General features: G+C 32.1%; 1 protein-coding gene and 1 long non-coding RNA gene across 6 annotated transcripts in view; one reads left to right on the top strand and one right to left on the bottom strand.

Annotated features, from left to right (window-relative positions):
• Positions 1 to 22,535, bottom strand: part of LOC118199142 (sal-like protein 1) — a 363,730-nt gene that overhangs the window by 29,885 nt on the left and 311,310 nt on the right. The window lies entirely within an intron of this gene.
• Positions 8,778 to 22,535, top strand: part of LOC118196314 (uncharacterized) — a 29,457-nt gene continuing 15,699 nt past the window's right edge. For 2 of the 3 annotated variants that reach the window (XR_004759412.2, XR_015039141.1), the window contains exons 1-2: positions 8,778 to 8,950; positions 20,780 to 20,964. This is a non-coding gene — a long non-coding RNA (uncharacterized LOC118196314). Of the gene's footprint in view, positions 8,951 to 19,991; positions 20,097 to 20,779; positions 20,965 to 22,535 lie in introns of those variants that run through there. The other variant, XR_004759413.2, reaches the window with a different exon arrangement.

The raw sequence follows: 22,535 nt of genomic DNA, 5'->3' as shown, positions 1-22,535 counted from the left end.
TTAATAAGTCTATCCTAAGACTGCAAATTATACACATTTTTCCCAAGCAAAAAGAATTTGTTAATAATTTAAATACCCTAAAATTATAAATCAAAAATACATAAATAAATACGAAACATATTCAAGCAAACTTACTTGCATAGCAAACCATATCCGAGAGCGTCATGTAGTGAAAGACAACGATCAGAGGAATGCCTTCAGAGGAACCGACATTTGCCAATGTTTAAGAAATAATTACTCTTTCCGTTTGCGATCGCGGCCCTTGTGATAAAAACGAAATGGTTCTTGTGATATGCATTGATGATTTGCAGTCAACATCAAATATTGTTATTTAATCGTTTTTCCCACCTGCTTGCTTTCCCAGGTGCTAAAATCATTTTCATTTCCTCTCTTCTATGACTTTTAAAGCTATTACAAATCTAGTAACTAATGGTAATTTTTTTCTCACAGAATAAACAACACAGACATACAGGCACACACACACAAAGAAAAAAGGGAGATAATGTCGGTGCTTATACCATTGTGGCTCGAAAGGCTTCAGGATCACTCATCTTTTACCAGTAAAAGCACGTGTTACATCATCGGAAACAGCAGTGAAGTAAAATAAATAATAAAAAACAAAAATCTGAAGATTTTACATTACGTCCAAAGGAGCGTTTTTTTTAAACGTTTCGTGTGTTGCCTTTATTTATTAAATATCATGTTCTTCTCCTTTAAACCATAAAATTCAGTTCAACAGCAATATTGCAAAATAGTTTTAAAATGAGCACATTTTTAGAATTTCCGATACACAGTGTCGCGCGCGTTGGAGATAATCCCCCCCCCCGTACAGTGTTGCCATTGCTCGCTTTGATATCGTTGAGTTTGTAAATAAAAAAATTCGTTAAAGTTATACAAAATATGGAATAGATATTAAAACAAATCCTATATTCAGGTGGAAATGTACGTTATTCAAAATTTGATATCTCTAGGAACCGCTGTTTTATCACAATACGAGAAACATATGTACATTTACGCAGCTTCTTCATTATTTAATCTCTTTAAATATAATACAGGGCTCTAATATTTGGTGGCAACAATTTGAAAAGCGAACCGACATTTATAGTGAACCAACGAAGAATGGCAAAACGAAATTAATAGCCCTTCTGGGCTAACGGCCTTTGGGCTAATAATAATAAAATAAGCAAGATTTTTGTTTGAGTCTATAAAATTATTTTAGAATTTTTTTTTTTTTAAGAAACAGATGCTTAGAAAGTAATTTAGTATGAAATCTTTAAACGAATCTTTCGTATATATTTTTTATATTAAACCGGAAATATTTGTTAATTTAAACATATTATACTTTATTCAATTTCAAGTTTCTGAAAGAGTAACAAAACAGAAAAGGTAAAAGCCTGATTAGCACTGAACATTTGCTATTTAAGTATTAGAAAAAAGAAAGCTTTAAAACTTATTTCTTTCATAGCTCTTGCCCGAAAGAATATATATTCATCATTTGAAGGCTATTTGTGAGAGAACGGAGGCCGTCGTGGAGGACCTTCTAAGAAATATTGTCTCATATACACGTTATACATGAAAGAAATCACTCAAATATCCATGCAGTGATGATCGTTCATAGGCAGGAAATGGAGCTCAGGACGAACTTCCAGTGTCGGCTGGTTATATTCAATCGGCCACAAGTAGCCTTCTAAAAATATTAATCTACAAAAACTTACTGCCGCACTTTACATGATAACTGATATGAATTCTTTAGGCATCCCAAAAGAACAAACCAGTAGATTATGGAACATTAATTGTTCTATTTATAATCATAATTTTAAACTGAAAGGGTTGCTAACCGGAAAGAAAAACGGAAGGGAAATAAGTGTGAAAAAAAGGAAATGTTGACGAGTTAGGCTATTTGAATATGACAAAGACAAAACAACTATCTGATTAAAGAGAGGACCTCTGTAAGGCAAAATTGCTCATTACACTCGTGAAAAACCACCACAGTACCCATACAACAGGCCCTTGGTCGAACTACCAGTATTCAGCGGTACTCAGCACCTGGTGGACGAGAGTCGATAATCACTTATAATATAACATATTGCTCTCTTCTCTGCCACATTAAATTATCTTGAATTTTATGATTAAGATTAAACTAGAGAGTTTAATTTATTTATATTACCTAATAACTTTACTACACACACACATATATATATGTACATTTCATATATATATACTATAATGTACGTATTATTTTTATACATACATTGGCAACAATAAGAAAGGTGAACATAGTAAACAATTACACTCCCAAATAATTTAATTTCATTTGATCTAATACTTGATTTATTTCAAAAGCAAACCTTTATAAAAGCTATACCTTTATAAACACTATGTTTTTTCCCTCCCAGTAGATGGCAGCACGTGTATATGTTCAGCGCAAACATTTGCGGAAAATGTAAACTTTTAGCGACTGCCGCATGTAAGCGACTACACTTTAAAATACGTGAAGTATACCCAAAGAATCTATACCTCAGCAGTTGATGAATGAACTTGACTGTAAGAGTAGTGCGTGTAGTGCGTGTGATTTGACATGTAATAATATCGGAAAATAACCTGTTTTTTTTCCACGCCGAAATAAATTTGGATTAAAAAAGATCACTTGCAAATACTCTGGCTACTTATAGAACTGCTGCAGAATACTGTAACATGAAATAATTCATTTTGTTATAACACTGATGTTTTATTTCCTCACTAATTAAGTCTGTAATTAGTGAGGTTTGGTACAACGTAAAGCATTCTCGAGAATTTTACTCAGCCTAGCAAAGGATAATTTGTCAGTTTCGATGCAAGCCTTTAGTTATCCAAACATTTAGATTGTTTCTTAAACATTCCTTCTGTACTACGATGCATTCTTTTCCTATATTCAAATACTAAAAGAAATTATGAATCACATTATACCGAAAAACTAAAAAGAGCGTGTCACCGAAAATTGAAAACAGCGTCTCACCTGATGGGAGGGAGGAGGACGAAAGTAAAGCATGTCATGATAAGATTAAGAATTTTATATGAATTAATTGTACTTTTAATTTCAAAGAATGGCAATACATTAATCACAGATGAAAAAGAAAGATAGAATTAAAAGTTATATACAATTTAGCTTAATATTTTAATCTAAAATTGTATAATCTAATAAATTTTGTATAATATCTAAAAAAATTGTATAATCTAATGTACATATCTAATAAAGAATTCGCCGAATGGCAATAATAATATTTTTAAGGCTTGCTATCGATTTGCCAGCAGTAGTCTAACATTTTAAAATATTGGATTACACAGTTGTTTAATATACGTTCAAGAATATTTAGAAATTTTTTTTTAGCGTAGAATCGCTCTAAATACCAATTTAAAGTATGATTAGCAAAATGTAGCTTATGTTTTTTATTTAAATTCTGAAAGAATATTGGAAACAAATTAGGAAATAAAGTGTTGTATAAGTTTACAAACTTTTGAAATGAATTAGTAGAAGCATTAAAAAATAACAAAACTAATTTAACAATTATTATACAGTAACTGGGAATAGATATTACGAGCTTTTAATTTTATCTTCAAAGATAAGAACTATTGTTATGTTTAACAGCTCTTCGAATATTTTCAAAGGTATTTTAATTTTTACTTTAACAGTAAAATTTTATTTAGTCGCATAGTCAATGGAAAAATAAATAAATAAATAAAATTTTCATATGGCTCACCAACTGAAATACTTGTGGAAATGTTTAACGGCAAACAAAATCACAGCAATCACTTTTCTGCTTTAAATTATATATATATATAACATAACTTAATGATTGTTGAATAAAACTCGCATATTAATCAAAATATAATGAAATTATGGCATGTGTGACTTTTCCTTTTCTACAAAAATGGCGAACATTCTCTGATATTCAGAAGTTTTAAAATATAAGTGTTTTCGAATGAAATTTATACCCCTGCGACTGTTTAAGCATTAAAACATATAAAAAATAAATAGCGGAGAGTTTAAATAGGTTTTGAAAGTTTTGTGAACACGAAAAGATTACGAAACCGTAATTTTCCAGAGGAAACATTACTTCGGAGCAAGAAATACAAAACTAAATGAATCCTGTCGCTGTTGAAAAAGAAAGTGTAAAACTGATTTTTTTTTCACTCACACTCTGCTTAGTACCAAGCAGAGCACTTATTCGATAACAGCGAAGGGAAGTGTCATTTCACACTGAATAACCAGAAGCATTAGCAGCATCTTCCAGCTCTCATTATCCTCTTAGAAGGATGAAAAAATCCGCAGTAAGCGAAGCGAGATTCAATAAAATCCAATAAAAACTGCAGACTGGTATTTTGCAAACGAAAAGTGTAGAGAGTAAAGATGGGGGAAGAGATCAGTTATTTTGTTTTCCGTTTTGCGTAAATTTCTGGCAGGAAAGCAAATGTCTGTAGCGAGTTCTATCATTAATAGACGTTGGGTCTAACTTATCCGCAGACAGGCTGAAAGTCGACGTTTTGCGTCATTATGTATGTACTGCATGCAATTTGGGATCGAAATGATCATCAGCAGATAATCAGAATTTTGACGTATAGTTAAACGACGTTCAGAATTTATGGGAACACTTTCACAGGCAGTTTGGCAGGTGATTAAACACTTTTTTGGCAGATGATTAAGCATACAAATATTTAGGATCGCCTTGTAAAAGGTGGTCCTAAATATTTCCATGGCGCTTGAAAAGTATTCTTTATGAAATTAAAGCAGAGAACTCCATCTTAATGACAATAGTTCCTGGACGGCTTCATTGTTGAAAAGCTTAAATTCCACAAAAAGAAGATTAGTTTTAAATTATGATGTGAATAACTTATTCTAAATAAATAATCTCTTCCTTTGAGGAGGTTAGTCATAAGTTATGATGCTTTATGAATCAAGGGGGTAGCCATATTGGATTTTTGTGCTACATAAAACAACACCCGATTTCTATTTTATTTATAAAGCCAAATACTTTTGCATTTAGCGCTCTCTACAATCACCACTCATTATAAAAAGCATTCCACTACAACAACTGGTGCAAGTAGTCCCTAACTGGTAGGAGTATACTAAATTCATTTTCTTTACAGCGACTACTTGTTAATAATGTCCTCTTTTCTTTAAGACAAGGGGTCGTTTCAAGGAGGGTCAACTATATGTTTCCAGTAATAATTTCCTTAAGCAAGAGCAACACCCACCTTCTATATTTGAATCATTTCCTATTTTTGAATGACGGTAAGGATTTAATTAAGAGTCTAAATCAATAAATATATTTAAATTTTCCGATTATAGCTTTGAATTGTTTCACATTTGCATTTCTTAATCTTAAATGCTTATCATCTTGATAAAATTATCTGTATTCTTTTCAATTTTCTTTAAAGAAGAAGAGTTTATTATAATTTATCAATATATCAATGCTGAATGCTTATTTTTCCATTATACTGTACTCATAGTTATATAACCTTACGTGCTTTTATATGATAACATGACATGATTCTTGAAGGTGCATTAAATTGTTTATTTAAAACAAAAATTTCCAACACATTAATAAAAATATATATATCTTACTTTTCTCAACATTTTGCGGTACAAATAGAATTACGTTAAATAATCTAATACATTTTTGCAGTTTTATTCTAAAATTAAGCTATTATAATTAAAACAATCAGTAGTTTTAACAACATTCCACCAAAATTAACTTAACAAAAGGGAAAAAATAATTTTGAGAGGTGGACATTCATAAACTAAAAAATTATAATAAGTCTTTTGCATCACTTAAGGCATCCAAGTACAGCGTTGAAAATAAATGATTCTGTATCAAGCAGAACGTTAGAGAAAACAAATAGAAACTATTTGCATCTTTAAGCTATTTTTAAAAGCTTGCAATAATGGAATGGAATTTATAATTTAAACAGATGCGTATTAATTAAAGACGATATTAATAAATAATTATGCTGTAATTAAGATTTTTAAAGCTTTGAAAACCAATGAAATATCCCAGTACTTTTATGTATTTCCTTACTTTTTTTAACTGAAAGAAATGAAAGAATTCATCTCAAAGACCTCGAACCTGCGCTGAGTAATAATCGATTCAAATGAAAGGAGTCACAAATGAATTGAATTTTTTCCCCCTTAAAATACTCAGTTAACGCAATCTTATTAGGCATGAGGCACTAAAAGCGGTCGCAGAACAAAGATGGTTAAGCAATGTGTAAACGATGAAGAAAAATGCATGAAAAGAAGATTCCAACTTAATGCGAGTTATTTGAAATTGAATGAAAGAATTTTTCTAGATATAAGAAATCCCTTTTTGCTTCGGAATCGGCATCAAAAAGAAACCAGAAATGCAATTTATATTTCTCAATTCATTCCGCCATCGAAATGCTGGGAATCTTTCATTCGTCTCCCTAATTAGCACTTCTGGATTCCTCAGGGTTTATTCTTAGCTAGAAATCGGAGTAAAAAATGCCAGCATAATTGCATATTTAAAATATTCATTAAACTGGGCATTGTCAGCTCGCAATGTGTAGATAAAGCGACCGGCATAACCGCTGAACTATGAATGAAGAGAAAATTTCTTTTTTGGGCATTTTTTATCAATTCGCTCGCCGTATATTTGTAAGTGAAGCCGATGCAAATTCAATATTTAGCCGTTAGCTGGCGCGGTCTTTTTAAATAAGAAAGAAGTTTACACTGAGACAATATCACTGGAGGGATATATAAAGGAAGACAGATAATGTCACCCTTTTGTACCGCCAAGAAACCTAATGATTATTTTTTTTATCGTCAGCGAAGGTTCAGAAAAATAGCGACCCATACAACACACGCAAAAGAAATGTTAGCGGCTAAAATAACCAGAAAACAAACAAATGTGTCGCGAAATAAGAGCGTGTGATCAAAAGCGATTTTCGAATGGCATCGAATAAAAGAAAGTCCGTAATAAAATGTAAAGAGAACGAGGCGAAAAAAACGCTCACATCGTTGAACTGATTTAATCACGAAATATTTACATTGTGTTCTTGTTCCTGGTTTGTTTGTTTAAGCTAGCTACTACGAGATCTTCTAATCCTCTACCACCGACGCGATCAATTATTTTTCTATCAAACGAAACTAATCACAGGTCTCGCCTCAAGAACCTCTGCAAAAACTAATTCCAGATGAGGAGAAACAGAGCTTATTAAGCAAAACTCATTTTACATCTTTTTACTCGGTTCCTTTTTCTTCTATCAATTCTCTTGCAAAGCATTTAATTAGAGCGGGGAGGCTCGCTTTATGCGCCGAGAACTCGAATTACGAATGCCAATCACATGTCGCGCCTTGCGAGCTACTTTATGACGACATAGACTTTTTTTGTCCCCCCGTTTGCATCATTCATAAGTTCACAAGAACTAGCGGAATTTCGAAGCACATTTTTTGGGCATTGTTTACGCCCACATTATACGTTCGCGAAAAGCTACTTTCCCTTTCTAATGCAGGTAATTAAACATCGCGCCGAAAAGAAAACGGCAAAGGAATGCAATGCAAGCAGGCGAATTGGCGTGAAAGAGGGTATATTGATTTTCGAATGCAATAAGAAATCCTTGAGTTGTAGGTCTCAGATTCTTAAAAAGAAGCCCTAGATTATTTCCAAGCGGCGCTAATCCGTCTAACTAAATTTATTAATTTCCTTTTTCAACGCTTATCCTCACTAGAAGATTCAAATTTAAGAATCACTTACCTTAGTGGAACCAAATGTTTGTGAACGTTTAGAAACACAGGGAATTGTTCGAGAGAAAACAAAGGAAATGTGCGCTGAACTTTACGATATCTCCGCTGGCTTCCATTAAAAGGCGATTGGAAAGATTTGACTGGAGGCATTTTCAGACCTTGCGCTCTTGACAGCAGTTTTAAAAGGCTGGAAGAATTATCGGATGCAGAATCGAAATTATCGGAAAATACAATGTTTTCCATACTATTTTCTGGAAAAAAAAAACCCTTAGTACAGGTTTATTGAAAACGATTGACAAGATTTCCAATAATCATCATACCATACTTTGTAACCATGTGTTAACTAACTCTGTTACATCAAATAAAAAAAGTAATTTTCGTGTTTCAAATGCTATTGTAAAGTGTTATGTTTTCTCAATTCAATACACTATAACGATAAGGCTGGATTAACCATGGAAAAAAATTAGCTCATGCTTAGGGAACAGAATGCCATAGAAAAATTCGTTTCGCTATCTATTGTGTAGTTATTGACCAACTTAAAATAGAGATATAAAAGAATATTTCTTTTTTAAATGAAGTCACACATAACGTCATATCAATACCTACTAAAACAGTACAGGGAATTTAATCAAGTTATGAAAACACAGAGGTATTTTAAGTGTTATCATAACTTGATTGATGCCTGTCCAAAGGAACTGAACACTAACTTCTCAGATGAGCTTCAACAGTTTCACTCGATTATTCGGCATAATTTTATTACAACAAAAAGGTAAAATTAAGATTCAGTCATGTTGAGCTTTGTAACTTTACTGTAGAAACACATGCCTTTCCAAATTCATAAGGATCGGTAAACAAAAAAAGGTGAGTCGAAAGTTGTGAAAAACCCGTGGAATTGCTAATGATGCCAGTTAGTAGAAACGTAGCCTTATCTGTAAGGAAAGTGATAAGCATGTGCATATGTTGCTAGAGAAAGCAATCGTAGCCTTACATAATCGAAAGGCGCTTGTGTTGTTCAAAAAACCGCCACATACGAGAATTGGGAAATGTATTCATGAAAAGGGAAACGGAGAGCTGCAGTGTTATTTCCTTTTTACAGCAAGGAAACACTGTATGGATTTCAATACTTCCCATCTTTTCGCCGTAGAAAACCGCATTGCAGCTCGCTATTCCTCTTCTGACGAGTCCATTTTTCAGTTCCAGCATACAAGAGTGAGTAATATTATAAATTTTTAGCCATTTCTCAATCCTTTTATTCTTGATTACCCAATCTACTCAATCTTTTGTTTTTCGATAAAGTGAAAAATAAAGCAGAACGATAGATAAAATAAAACGCCTGCATGTTCATAAAGCATGTTCATTATTTTTATCTTTGCTGTGACTGCTGCCCTGCCAAACGTGCTGTTGTGTATATTTTTCTCAATAATTATCGGATTGATTTTAATTCGTGGAATGCTATAGATATTTATTTTCACTCATTTTTAACATTAATGATCACAAATTTCTCAGCGGAAGTATCTTGAAAATCTCAGAAAAACAGGTAGAACATCATCAGTAAAGCTTGTTGCCTTCCTTACCTCCATTAAGCATAGAAAATGGTAGATTATGTAAGATTACGATAATCAAGAGAAAAATAAATTTTGAGCGATGTGAATAGAACATTAAATAAAAAATTCAACTTAAAAGATTAGCATAAATAAGCATACAATTTATTGCTGATTTTAATTTCGTTAAAATTCAGTCCAACTTCATCAAAGCTTGTTATTTAGAACCCCTTCTCTTTCTTTTGACTAAAAACAACCTTTTCTGTATGTAGACGCTATTATAACTTCTACAAATACTAGCAGCAATAATAACGCTTTGAAAAGTTGGACTGAGTTCCAGTGAAATTACAATCTGCAATAAAAATTTTTCTTTAAATATTATTTCAAAAATAAGGATTTTTATTTTATGGTTTATCATCATTTATGTTCTGAATTATAATTACACAGATGCGTTAAAATCTTTTGAATTGGCATGTATCTCTAAAGTTCTTATTTTGGCCTTCGATGGTGGCAATGGATCAGCCGCAGTGGATCGGATGATTTGTAGTTTCACAACTGGCTTCCTAGACCATCAGATTTTAAAATTTGCAGTCCTTTTATTTGGGAAGATAAGTACGTATCATCTCTGCTCAAAAACTTTTGCGGTCTCCTAAATCATATTATTACACACGTAGAGACAGCGACAAAAATAGTTATGTACATTTTGGCTATAGCAAGTATGATATGAATTGATCATCATACTGATTTTTACGTAGGTGAATAAAATTACACATGTAATAATAATGGCTGTCACATTATTTGATGTGCTACTTGTCAGAAGATTCGTAAATTTAAAAAATAAAGCTATGAGAAAAAGAGTCAATCATTTTGAAGAACCTTGTATTTCAATAAAGGCATTTTTTCAGAGTTTTCTTAAAAAAATTATTTTCAGAAGTTTTCTTGGAGGATGACATAGTAATATTGATCTGATTCCCCCCTTTTGTTCTGCATCTAATTTTAAAACACAGTCTACAATTTGAAGTAATAACTGCAAAAATTATTTGCATTGGGGAGCTGCAGTTTATTACATTCTCTTAAACATAAATTAACAAAGCTCATAAATCTAACTACTACTATAATCCTCGCATAACAAGATAACAAGTAGCAGACATTCCCAATATATATTGGCAAAATCAAATCTCATGTGTTTATTTACTTACATAAAAATGTAAAAATTCCGTGAAACATTCTCCAAAGTATCAAATCTATTATGTTTACGTAATACAGTAAATGTAATGAGTAAATTCAACAGTTTGTGTTATGTAACTTTGCCTAAATTTGTTTTATTATATTCTTATGTTAAATATAACAACTACAGGGCATAACTTCAGGGTTCCTTAAGAGAAAAAGCATACAGTCTATTCCAATTTTGCAAACTCTAGCTCAGTGTATTGGGGCAATACCTGTTCGATTCTGTAGTTAAGTCTCTGGTGCCTCATGCACTTTTCCCTGTTTACCTAAGCCGAAATGAATGTACATTAGCAGGAATTTCAATATAAAATGATTCGAAACACTTAGGAAGGTATAAAATTTAAAAGAAATGTCTGCAAAGTATACTGAGGTTTTCTAACAGAAAGCTCATTTTAGAAAATGACTTCAAAATGAAGCTGAAATATGTATGTGAAGCTAAATTGCCACTTGGATCCAGAAAAAAACTGAAGATTTTTAAGAAGCTTAGTTTATCAATTTTAAAATATATATTCCCTTTATTTTTGAAATTAATGTATTTTAATCATATAAAAGCTATCATCCGGCTGAAAGCCTACTTAGCGTTAGCTGTTTTCATCTGGGTTTAGTTTTAAGAAGTAAATAAAATCAAGTATCTAATATTGGGTCAAACAAAATGCAAACCATTGGGCATATCAAGAAAAGCCTACTTTTTTAGCTGCACTTCTGCATGAAATAATTTTATGTTCAATTACTTAACCCAAATATTCCCTAATAAATATTTCCCTAATGACTCCAACCAATATTTGCCCCCAACCAATATTTCTCTAATTAACCAATATTTCCTCCTAACCAATAATATTTCCCCCCAACCAACATTTCCCTTATAAAGCTTCTCTCATAAGTAAAACAAAGATGTTATTTTGCCATAAAATCTACAGAAGGAAAATACGAAAAGCAAATTTCCTTTAACAGCTACGCTTTAATTCAAACATGTACATTAAATGCATAAACAAATTACCTAAAAACTCGTTTTACTCAAAATAATTATCATTAAGTTGAAAAAAATACTAGGATAATTGCGTAAGAAAATCTAAGAATTCGTGTTGCAAATTATTTGAACATCTACCTTGCGAAATCATTTTTTATACTGTTACGCTCCGCATTTATAACTTCTTTGAAAAGCTGCATGTCACACAATTCAACAACGGCTCATATGAAAGCATTTAATGAAGTCAGCAAATGTTATTCGAGGATGTTATTTGCATGTAGCATAGATCCATGCTTCATTGCATATTTAAACCTTACTCTGCAAAAATATATATGTGAAAGGTGTAAACTTTCCCTAGTTCATATCCTAATTTTGAGAGATCGTTTTACGCCTTTCATTGCTATTAATATAAATTTGTTTTAAAGGCCATCTGTTCATTTGATTACAAACCTATTACTGTAACCTGCAAACTCAGAATTTTTTAGAGTTAAACATAAGAATAAATAATCTCGCTTACGAAATCCAACCTGCTATAAGACATTAATTTCACGTATGCATCTTGGTTTAGACGATATTGCTAAGAACTACATGAAATTTTCCCTTAGGAAATTTCACAGGTAAAATTCCTGAAAGTTAAGAATGTTTTTAATTTACTTTTTGACGTGTAAAAGCGAAACCTTTTCGGCCTAAATTTAGAGCAAAGTTTCCTTATTAAAAAAATAGTGAAAAATACATAACGGGAAGTTTTCACATATATATTGCGAAAAAAATATAATAATCTTTGAAAGCTTATTTAAATGAACCTAACTACTGTTTGTTACCCCATGCAGCAACTAAACAGCATTTACTGCTGATACCGTTTTAGTCAAGCAACCCCATAAGAAGTTATCCTAATTTGCTTGCTTAAATTATGGAAAATTTTCCATAATTTAAACATTAATTTCCATAATTTCCATAAAAGCTTGATAAATTTACTCTTAAGTATCCAGATCTTTCACTTTTTATATATATGTCTTGAAATTTATTGGTGATGAAATCGGTACTAGTGAAAATTTCAGTTGTGGAGAATTTAATCATTGATCGATCCAAATTCACTATGTAATAACTATTAATAAGGAAAGATAAAAGCTTTGATTTTAAGCAAAAGTTTAACATTAAGTACCAGCAGTGGACGCATACTAAAAATTAGGCAAGAAAGCTACCTTAGGTTGGCATCGACTTCGAGGGCAGTCAGACATAGGTTACTTTTCTTTAGAAGCAAAATTTATTTGAATACATAATTAGTTTTATCTTACCTGACATCCACTGTTTTAACATACTGATAGTTCAAGTATTCAACAGAGTAATGATATAAAAACGATTCTCTGTCAGCTTTCGAGAATGCAGGGGTCTTAAAAACAAATTTTTTACCGAAGAAAATAAGTAAGCTTCTTTGTAAGCTACTAACCCCTCCTAAAACGGGGTGGGGGATTCGTGCCTGAGGTTTACCCTCACTTTGCTACTACAAAATCATTCAATCGCATCAATAATTTCTTAAACAATATCAGAAGAGTTGGACGAGATGCACAGCAGTGACAGCTCTGTCTTCTAAGAGTTAAACTGATCTGGTTTCATACTACAGTAGGACACTTTGCTACTACAAAATCATTCAATCGCATCAATAATTTCTTAAACAATATCAGAAGAGTTGGACGAGATGCACAGCAGTGACAGCTCTGTCTTCTAAGAGTTAAACTGATCTGGTTTCATACTACAGTAGGACAATGCCAGAAAACTAACTTGGAAAATTAAGTCAGTAGTACTTGAAAGTTCAATACTGGTTAAGAAAATTCTCCATTTTTACATTTTACTCATAAGCTATTCTCAAGTTGTCTTTCGATTGGGACACATTTTAGGAACTGATTTATTGATATACTCTCGCTTGCATCCTAGTTATCCTGTTCAAATCACTTGCAAAAGATTACAATACATTATATTGTTAGACGATAACTACATATGAACTCGAGTTTGAAAGATATATTATAAACAATTAGAAATTCTATCACAAAGTCAAAAATATTGTCAAATATCCTTCGAACTAGGCCAAGATATTCATGATCAATAATTGTTATGAAACAGTTTTTATTTTAGTGTATACACACTTATAAATGATAAACTGCATGAAAATGTTTTGGAAAGATATTACGGAGCCTCTGTAAGATGCTCCACTGGATCAGTAACATTACGGGACAGTGCCTGATCGCCATATGGTAAAGTCCTGGTTTCCTGTATGCCTATTCATGTTCTCTGCTGGCCATGAGCCTTAGAACATCAGTCACTCCCTCTTCAAGAACAGAATCCAACACCTTCCCTTTTTCTGGCTGCGTGTGTTGATCAGAACACCACAAAAGAACACGAAGGGAAAGCATTTAATTTATTCCAAGTTTGAAACGGAAACGTAAATATATCCTGCAGTAACATGACTTTTTTCCTTGTAAAGCAATGTGATGCTTAAAAGTCTCCGCATAATTAGTAGAGTTAATCAGAGTGTATCTTTAGCCAATAACTCAATGTTAAAATCCTAAATTACACTAGAATTTAAACTGTTGTAGTACCCCAGCATAATATCTAAAAGACTATAAGAATGCATATTGCCCTTGATGTAACATTTATCAATCCATACTTATCTACGCATAAATTACTATGCACATTTTCAAAGAATACTTCTGAATAATTAACATTTAAAAGCTATTTGGATTCATAAAATTGTATTTAAACCACAAAATATAAGTAATGCATTTTTAGATATTTAACATAAGGTTACAGATTTTATTGCTAAAAATCACGAGTTTATGATTGGTATGTATTCCTTTAACAAACTACGTAATATCGGAAATATTCAATGAGGTGATGAATTACAATGGATTAGTTAATTATGGTCCTAAAAGAAGAGTTTCCTTTGTTGGAAGAACGTTCCCATTTACGCTACATGAAAAGTGTAAAAAATACTGTGCAGCTAGCCTGTTCAATCACCGTGAAGAGAACAGGAAGTGAATTACCAGTGTTTTGCGCCTTAACCACTCAGGCTTTAGTTATCTTAAAACTTGAAGAAAGTAACGAAAATTCATAGTCAGGAATTTTGAAAACTTCATTAAAAGAGTAAACATTCTATTTCGATAAAACTTCTATTCCCGTTCGCGGGATTCGAACCTCGGACCGAACTACCAGTGTTCAGCGACTTTACCGCCCGGCCGCTGGTGGGCCGCATGTGCTATTGTATTTTGATGATAAAGACTTTACGCAGGATTTACGGGGATATAAGAGAGGCTTCACTTTTTTGGAGGGGGGAAAGAAAAAAAAAAAGAGATCCGTCCATAGCACAGATTTAAAGCTGGGAAGAAATATATAAAATTTGCCACGACAGCTTTATGTAGCATTTATGAGAGACGAATACATTCAAAAATTTAAATAGTGACAGAAGCTGAGGAAATGCATTGTTTTGTGCCTAAATAAAAACACAGCTTTTCAAATAGTGGAACTACCTCTTTTCTACCTATAAGAACATGCTTATTCCTGTCTACGTTTATGTTTACTTAAAAAACTGGGATTTGTTGCATAATCTGATTACCCTTTGAAGTTATTAAATAAAAAACCAGAATTAAATCATATTTTGTAAAAAGAAGCTTTCGATATTTTATAAAACTATTTGAATGCATAAAAAAGCGATTTTTACTGAGGACCTATACTGCACTGAAATAAGTATGAAGCAAAATATATAAATAACCTTTATATTAAAACTGAGCATCAGAACTGAATATTTTGTATTATCATAACATTGTATGATGGTGTACATACGTGCACACACATAGCATGTGAACACGGGGGAATTAAATTTATAAATCATATAACAAAAACACCACCTTGTCTTCCTCCCCCCAAAAAAAGAGACTTAGGAAAATAAAAGGGCTGCAATGAAATTTTTTTGGAGGCTAATAATGTTATTAATTATTCATTTAAGAGTGATCTATGATTCTTCTCTTCGTGTTCCTTTGACGAGTAACGTATGAAAATTATTATTTTATTTTGAATATTTAATTTTAATTATCTGCCCAGTAAAATAATGGAAAGCAAATGGAAACTCGTGCATGTGAAACATCAGTACGTGAACAACGTACACCGAGAACTCTTTAATGAAAGCTTTACAGTAGGTACAGTAATTTCAATCTTTATCCTTATCGCTTGAAGATCGAAACGAATTCTCAGTTCATGACAAATTATACCATATTTTGCCATGTGATTCAGCAAGAATGCTTCAGAAATTGGACGATGGCATAAAATTAGGCACAGCGCGAATTATGACTCATGTTTAAGATGAAAAGTAATGACTTTTCAACTTCCATTTCTATGAAAAGAATCTAACAGCTGCAACGAAAGGATGTGGTATAACAAATAAAGAAAATAAAAGTATAAATAAACAATAAAAACCTCAAACATTTCACTCAAAAGGTGGAAAAGTACATGATTTTGTTTACGTTTCTTTCTTTTTTAAGTTTACGATAGTAATAATCATTAATTCCTCAAAGAGTTTCCAGATTCTAAAAATAAGGACTTCTCCCCGCTTTGTGAAAAAAAAAAGTAATTTCAGTTATATCTTTTGAACATTCTAGCACTTTAAACATAGCAGAGAGAAAAAAAATAACGATTGTAATTATTGTGTAAATTATCGCATGTTCTAAAATTGTAATTCTTATTCGTGCATAGATGACGAGTAGTTGGAAATGATGATAATATACTTTTTGTGGGGAGAGTAAAGTAGGGTAAAATAATTATTTGCATTAGTAAGCATCATTTCGAAGCAAATAATTACAGCTTTAATTTTTACAGCAGTCGAGGGGCTCTATTCTAGCTATTCAACGGTCCGAAAACGGAAATAAAATTTTCTTTTTCGTTGCGGGTGAAATTTGATAATGCTTCGTGGTTATTTACAGTTTCATTCTGCACGTGAGATCAGTTCTCATTTTTTTCACTTCATTCCAAAGTGTTGGAGCAATAAGAAGGGAATCTACGTTCGCGGCAGGAAAATGTAATAACACCGCAAGAACGTGAAAAAATCGAAATGCGACAAAAAATGATGCAAAAATCATAAAGAAAATGCGGAGGAGGAAAAAAAAAAATAAAAACGATGAAGCAGTTTTGGGGCAAGCGAAAGAAAGACAAAGTGCCAATAACTATTTTTGTCATTCCTTTTCACGTGTGTGTGTCGCTAAGCACGTTTTACCGAAACAGTCAATGATGCAAAATGGAAGTCTAAGATCGAGTAATATTATCGAAAGTGACAAGCCTTCACAAAAATCTTGGGAGCTCGTTTTCGAAATAATAAGAAAAGCAGAATGAAATGCATTAGCGGCTGTGCTTGAGTATATGCCATTTTGTTGATGGAAGAGGGAAGGAAAGATTTAATAGGAACACGGATCAGCAATAACAATCGATTATGTGTCCAGTTTGCCAGACACGCTGTGCCCATAAAAAAAGGAGCATAAGCATAGGGAAAATAAAATTAAAAATCGCATTTTTAAGCGACACCGAATTCTTTCTTCGTCGTTTCCTGTGCATTGGAGGGGTTTGCATGAAAACGAAATAAAAAATGGTCTGTTGAAAAAAATTAAAAAGTGCTTCCTCTCTCCAGCAGCCAGAGAGGTCAAAGAAGGCGTCTCGGTTTAGGTGTCAGGTGAAAATGGACTCATCTGTTGTTTCAAACTGCTTAAGCTCATAAAAGAAAATTAAAGCTACATATAAGATTTTCTTGCGAATAGTTTTAGTTACACGAATAAATATAGATTTTTGTCATTTTTTCAAACTCATTCTAAGGGCAAATTACGTAAAAATAAATTTAAAGGAAAAAAAAAAATAATGGACAAGTGAACTATTTGTATCATAAAATTTCGAATATCTGTTAATCGTTAGTTATAAATAAATAGTGTTTTGAGCCTGAAAAGTCATTTTCTACTTATTGCACTGAACTATGCAATCTTAAAAAATTTATACTGAAACAGAATGAGCTCGGGGGGGGGGGGAAAGGAGAAAAAGAGGAAGGTTTTGTAATACAACATATGATTTTAAATCTTCACTGGCATAATAGCAGATACACACACACACACACACACACACACACACACAAAAAAAAAAAAAAAAAAAAAAAAAAAAAAAAAAAATACAATAAACAGAAAATATTAAAATTCAGCTAAATATTTAATCACTTATACTTGCATTGCTTTTAAAGCATTAAACACAGGAAGAAACAGTTTGGAAAATGCATTCACGAGGTAATATGCACATAAAAGTAGAGAAATATTCCTCCAAACACAAACTTTGATGAGTGTTTCTCGAATCTGTAGCCACTCGGCATATTACATTTTAATAACAGACAGGCACCGGCGGTCTCATGGATGGCAAGATATATGTGCAAATAAACCTATTTCAGTTAATTATACCTATATATATTGCGTATAATAATTATATATATGCATGTTTATATCTAACATATATTTGTTACAAGTACCTAAACAAAGACTAGCTTCAAATCCAACCATTCTTTAAAAAATTTATAGCATTTAATAAATAAGTAATTTTCAAAGTTACATGGGTCTCCGTTTTAATATGAGGAATGAATTTCAAATGAGAAGCCTGTGATCTTTTCTCTAGTATCAAAAACAAATCTATCAGTCGTATGTTTAGATTCCCTTATCCAGTGGAAATTAATATTTGACCGATAACTCTTAAGGTCAGATTATTCAGATCTCGAAGTTAAACAGAAATTACTCGCAGCTTGTTTCTAGTTCCAGGTTCCTCAGTCAGCGAAAGCAGTTGAAAGGATAGATGCTTGTAGCAAAATCTTGAAATCATTATTTAATGCTATGGAAATATTACGTCTACATTATGCCGAGGGTTAAGTTCTAATTTTTATTTCAGTTAGTCTAGTTTATCTTTTCCCCATCATTTTGTTAATTTGGATATTGTCTAAAAGTTTCCATTTAGAAAACGCATGCTGATTTGCGGCAATCGTGAATAACTTTTCGAGCTTTAATCTAAGTGCTTGTTTTACCTTGAAGTTTTCCCGGATTATTGCACTTCCTGTTATTAACAGCGGGACCTTTTGACTTCCGCTCCATCAATTTTCTTTCATGAAAAAAAAAAAAAAACAAATTTCGGCTTTAAAAACCATGTTTACTTTTCTCTAGTTTCCTTATTGATTTTTGGACGATATATGGTTCCAGATGACCTTCTGCAGTTATCTTGCATTCTTAACGATTCCCAAACATGTTAGCTTATGCTAGTGCTTGTTCAGTTTCCCATTACCTGATAATGAGTATTTCCGAAAAATCGGGACGTAATATTCTTTCAGTGATATTTCAAAAGTGTACCTAGCCCAACTCATATGAGACTCGTTATTTTTATATGAATATGAATATCTGACAAGCGATTATAATATAAAAGAAGCATTTTAACCTAAAGGGAGAAAAGAAGATATTTAATTATTTTTAACTTGTTTCAGAGTTAACCAAACGTAGAAATGTTTCAAACGTTATTATTTTAATGATGATATTATCAATAATAAACAAGCAGCGAAAATATTAGCAATTACTGCAAAAAATATTTTTCTTATAAAACTGCACTTCAGTCTTAAAATACTACAATTAAGGTACATACTATACCAATCTCGCATAAGTTTAAATTGTGCGACATATAAATTTCGTCGATGAAAGTAATGGGAACTTCATTTTTTTTCTTTCAATTCTAACTTTATTATAAAACATTGCAGTAGTACTCGAGACAATAGCGAATTGATACAAGCCGGGACTGAAGCGAGGACATGATGATCAATGAAGTTAGAGGGGTGGGGTTGGCACCAATAGAGGTCGAAGCGGCGTCCGAAAATGGGCCCATTGACGGCAAGCTAGAGAGGCGGCAGCTCACGCATTGTTGCATCCGCTCTCATCGGAGGGAGGCAAGCAACAATGGGTTATCATTGCACGTGCCAGATAAAATGACTCTGGCGCTGTCACTTTCCTAATGCAGCAAACACCGGTTTGCACTCATCTTTTTATAGGTGGTCGCCTCAATTTTTAAGTAGCTTGCCAATACGCAATCATGTGAGGTATACATTTTTCACGTGCAAAATAGCGGCTGGGAGATAAAGAAAAGAAGAACAAAAAACGAAACAAAAAAACCCTGCAAAAGAAGAAACTGCATTTCCCGCGATCATGAAGCTTTGATATGGTCTTATTTTTTTTTTCCCTCTTCGTCCCCCTTTAATGTTTTGTAAGTTTGTTTGCTTTTGTGTCAGTCGCTTTTAGGTCAGTTTTCTTCCTGCCTTTCAGCAGATTAAAAAGTTTTCTCTTTAACGTATTATTGCCAAGAGTTACTTTCCGACCTGGGAAGTTTATTTTTTCACTCTTGCAACTGAACGATGACGTAGATATTTGACGCTAATGCGCCCCCGCGCTTGTTCATCCATTTTCAATTTGAAAGTAATCTCACGTCGTATGCTGACATTCTCAAGCTAGCCTCGAAACTGCTTCGAAACAAACATGATTGAAGCCATTTTTTCGAGCGCTATTTTCGCGAAAGGTTCCATAAAGTGAGTACATTTTATGTTCCATGCGCTCCACGTTTAGAGGGAGTTGTATATTTTCCTACTTAAATAGGAAGCCTATTTTTCTTTTTCCTCCTTTAAATGTTTTCAAATAAAACGAACGAAACTTAAAAAGGCGAAATAAGAATTTTGGGGAAAACTTGTTTTCGCACACTTCCGCTAGATTACTTATTAAATCTGAACGAACATGACTTACTAATATGATCAGGATTAGTTTTCCTGCATATAAAATCAGGCCAAATCAACATAACTTATGTTCTACATAAACCCTATAATATTCTTTCTTTTACAGAATATTAGAAAACAGATATTTACAATCTGCTGAGTGATTTTTGTTTATTCAAACTGTGAATAAGATATAGGAGACAGAGATAAGATTCAGAACTGTCAAAATTAAGGGAAGCAAAGGAACACAGATGTTAATCTTCTTGAGCACTCTTCCACTGAAAACTGAAATGCGTACAAATAATAATAATAACAATAATAATAAAAAATTCCGCGTTTTAATTTATTCTCTATAATTCTGATAAAACTGAATTCTAAGGGAGTATTAATTAACACTCCCTTATCTTCATTACAGAAGATGTCGTTGTTAGCTACTTGTAAGCTCTCGAAAATGAGTTGATCTGTCTTTCGACTTTTAGTATTTGTTTTTCATTTCCTTGCAGCTTATGGCGTTCAATCGCTGAAATGAAATCTACTTAAGGTTGTATGGACATTAGGTTATTTGGAAGCAGGAACACATGCAAAATGTGCAATGTCCTCGCCGGGATTCGAACTTGGACCTCTCGAATACGCGCCGAGTGTTACACCACGAAGGCATATTGGAAGGAGGGAGAAAATACTTTATAAGGTAACACTTACTTTACTTACAGTTTTACTTGGTGTGTCCTTCTTCCATGTAATGAAATCTAAATTGCACTTTTGAATGTTTACAGCAAAAAATGCTCTTTTCGCTTACTGCGTATTTTTTACGGTACACACCTACATGATATTACGCAAGTTACTGACTATAAAAAAATTTTCTGTTATAACTAAAATATACTTATAGTTTTCAAAATAATCTTATTAAAAATAATCGGACTTTAAAAATTTTAATATTGCTATGATAGTCTTAATCGGATGCTAAAGCCTTATGAGATTGAAATATATGCGTTTAATGGGCTTAACAGTGATATAAATATGAATTAATATTATTGGAAACTTAGCTAATTGCAAAAATCATGATTTTATACTCAGTTATATAATACAATACCCACATCATCTTTAAATAATGGTTTAAAAATTGTATTCCATTACTATTACAGTAATAATAAAATTTCAATAAAAGGTAAAATTAACGTATTAATAAAAGCATAAAAAATTTCGAACATAATTCAATTGTTTTCAATTAATATAAAAATAACTGATTGTTAAAATCAGAGTTTCAGTTTCACAAAAATTGTGCCCCCTTAAAAACTATATATTTCGGCATATAAAGAAGAAAAAAAATATAGATAAACATTTTCGGAAAGCTGACACATACAAAATCTGCGTATAAGAGATTCATTTCTGACAAAAGATTTAATTTCAGCTTCTTGAAGCCTTTTACAAACAAACCGATATTTGATTAATTATAAATTATCCGATGTTTTCTTAAATCGGAAACAACTTCAAAATTAAGCTGAAACGATTTATATCTAGACAGTCCACTCAAATGGAAGGAATTGTTTCCCGCTTTAGATTAGAAAATGTAAGAGCTTTGAACTGTCTCGACTGAGAAAAAAAAAAAAAAAAAAAAAAAAAAAAATGAAATGAGAGTTAAATAAACAGTTGAACCAGTTTTTCAGACTGCTCGTTTGAAATCGAGAATTTCGGCTTTGATTCTCAATCGAAATAAATTAGTTACAACTGAATGAAAAACTAATATTATGCCTGTAGCTAACATACAGATAAGAAAGTAGTTCAAAGAAAAGAATAATTTAGTATTAAAGCAGGCAAATAATCTAGTTATCAGAAATCAGATAACAGAAAGTAAAAATATAATAAACATATATAGCAAAAACATCACTAATGACATAAAATACTCATCAAGTTACTACTAAACTATAATTTATTTACATACATTTAAAGTGATAAAAACCGAAAAAAAGAAATTTCACATGTCACACGTCTGCATTCGTCATAATGACTACAGATAAAATCATTAAAAAAAAAAAAAACTTTGTTACGACCAAAGTAAAAAAATACGCATAATTTAAAATATATTAGTTTGCTGATTCTATTAGGAATAATTGGAACCATTGCATATTACATTACAAAATTGCATTTTACATTGCAAACATTGCATTTTACACTTCAAACAATCCAAAAATTGCATTTTACAACAACATAGTATATATCTACACGGAAAACCTTTTTTAAAATTAAAGTAAATTTGTAAGA

This window comes from Stegodyphus dumicola, chromosome X2 (assembly GCF_044657685.1).
Source record: "Stegodyphus dumicola isolate Sdum_Otavi_A_Nest chromosome X2, ASM4465768v1".
NCBI lineage: Eukaryota > Metazoa > Arthropoda > Arachnida > Araneae > Eresidae > Stegodyphus > Stegodyphus dumicola.
Note: the sequence above shows the minus strand (reverse complement) of the source record. Positions and strands in the feature narration are given on the sequence as shown.